Below are 2,867 nucleotides of genomic sequence, written 5' to 3' on the forward strand. Positions count from 1 at the left end.
GACCATCTGTGGACCAGAAAGGGGGCCCTCCTGAGACACTACATCACCAGGCACCTTGATCTTGGACTTCTTAACCTCCAGAACTGTGAGAATTAATGTTTGCTGTTTAAGTTAGCCAGTCTATGGTCTTTTGTGATAATAGCAGTATATCGGACTGTATTTATGGCTAATGTAATGAATAAAAGAAACCTTGAATGCTTAAATGGTCTGGTATTCACTTGTCTGGCTGAGTAGCCTATTCTTTGGACTTCACATTGACCTATATGGTAAAATTGAGTTTGGGTGCTGAAAGTTAATTTTTATTATGTGATGGAAATAATCAAAGGAGCTAAAAATGTTAAAGGAGTTGCATCATGGGAATCCCATTTAATCACACCTACCATGTCCTCCAAGAATCCTCTAAGGCTACCTCCTTGAAAACTGTATTATTGAGATGAATAGCAATATGACAAAACATACTTTTAGTAGTTGTTATGTGTAGTCTGAGGATGTTAATGGAAGATTATACCACTAAACAGGGTTTCCAAATCACTGAAAATAATAAGATTCTCATATGGCAGAGGCAGTTCTTTATCAGAGGTAATGAAGAACAGAAAAATAGCAACAAAAGTGATCTAATCATAGGAAACTTTTAAGAGTGTGTGGATGGCATTTGTAGGACAGTTACTGCTAGATTTATAAACCATTTCGACTAAGGTCAATCCAGTATATAGTGAGAACCCTTCTCTTTTCCCAAATGTGAACCCTCAACACTGCGCGCTCTCTGAAGGAAGTAGAGTCTACATACTCTTGAGGAAGCTCCTTCTATCAAGTATCATGTATACATCATGGTATGTTAATAAAAGGATTTGGGGCTTGAGTTTGCCTCTTAGTGTAGTGGAACCCCAAATTAATCCCCCATACAATGGTGAAACTTCAACTTGTGAGCATGTACTTGGAATAGATATTTGGAGCAAATGTAGAATTCATTTATTGGTCCATGATCCTGGGTATAAAGAATTGTCTTTTGTTTTGTTTTAAAGAGCCAAGAAGATGTGCTCAGAAATTATCTTCCCTGTCAAACAGAAAATGCAGTGCCATATCCTAAGGTCATCATAGTGTTAGAACCACATCAATGATTTACAATTTTCAAAGGTGATTATGCCTATAATATCACCATATAACCTACCCGAAGTACTCTGAAAAAAAGACAGATGGGTCTTAAAAGTAAAAGTGGATCACTATAATCTTAAGGTAGTTTTCAAATTTCAATTTTTTTCAGACGTGGTATCTTTATTGGAGCAGAGAGCAAGCATATGCCCCAACACCTGATAAACAGCTATCTATGGGAAATCGCTAAGCAGCAACAAAAGAAACCCTTTGCTTTCCCCTGGAAAGAACAGTGATGCACATTTTCTATCATGCCTCAATAGCCTCAGAGATAAGTGTATCATAATCCAGTCTAAATACATACTTATTCTTATCAATCCACAAGATTCATAGTGTGTCATCACATAGAGTATATACTAAAATATATCTGGGGATGCATAGTAACAACACTTGATAATTAAGAAAGAAGTGGTAGAGACAAGGGTTATTTTCACATAGGTCTTAAAGAAACACATAAATTGCATATATTCCCAGGGTGCATATTCTTACCTCACAACTGTATTTCCCTCATTTCCCTTCTAGGGTTTTGTGAAGAAGTTACCTATGATCTATTGACTGACGAATAAAAATGATGATAGTTCCAACTGGCTCTGCACAATATGTTGGCATCAGCCAGAAGGGACTGCTAGAGAATCTCAGCCCCTTTCAGTGATGACATGAAGGGAAGTGGAGAAGATAAATTATTTTGGGCATCAGATGCATTTCATGGTCTACTTCATTTGAAAATTTGAGCACCTATTTTAGATATTAAGCTCAACCCCTATTGGGAATATTCCTAAATATATTGATGTGGACATCTCATCTTCAAAAAATGTAGATGAAAACAATTCTAAATATATTTAATTTATGTATTGAGTTAACACTATAAAGTGTTATATTGGAGGCAATGCATGATGAAGACTTGGCTTTACTTACTTTTTATTAGTCCAACAGCTATTTTAATCTTGGTATTTACTGAAAAACTCAAATTATGTTTAATTTTAGCAATTTTATTTAGGATATGTGTGAATAAAATGCCATTTAAAATTCTTACCTTTACCTACATAATTAAAGGGACATAGAAAAATATTAAACATTATTTATATCTCAACTATATTTTAGTATTTGATGTTACTTATAGTATAAAGGACAAGTATAAAAAAATAAAATCCAGATAATGAGAGTTGACAAAAGCATAATTTTATCTGATAAAAATACTGTAAGTTTAAAGGATTACCAGAGAATAATTGTTTTAAAAAGATGATCCAACATAGGTAAAGAAATACATTAATTCATTACTCAGCTTTAATATCATTCACTCCTGTTCAATATTGAAAACAATTTTTAGAATTTTATACCAAAGCACAGCCTTTCAATTCTCAATGTGAAAAAGAGAATTATTTATTCTTATTAAACTCTGGTTGTTAAGACAGAATTATTCATAGTACATTATTATAAAGGCACCTCGGGGCCATCTCTGACATACAGGCAACAGGATAAACTCATTTTGCTTGCTTCTGGCTTCTCTGTAATGTTCCCATAGAAGCAAATAATAAGCTTTCAAATCACTTGTTTTTCTGAATTCATTCAGCCTATTTTCATAAATCACATGTAAGAGGCCAGATACTTTTAAACTTACAAAGGAAAATCCTTTCATAGGTTTACATAGGGCCCAGAAAGGAGGCAATCTATTTGTGCCCAAAGTGAACAACTGTTTTATTCCTTTCACATAACTCTAC

Source organism: Callorhinus ursinus, unplaced genomic scaffold, assembly GCF_003265705.2.
Source record: "Callorhinus ursinus isolate GAN/ISIS: 27379988/994484 unplaced genomic scaffold, GSC_fseal_2.0 scaffold4, whole genome shotgun sequence".
Lineage (NCBI taxonomy): Eukaryota > Metazoa > Chordata > Mammalia > Carnivora > Otariidae > Callorhinus > Callorhinus ursinus.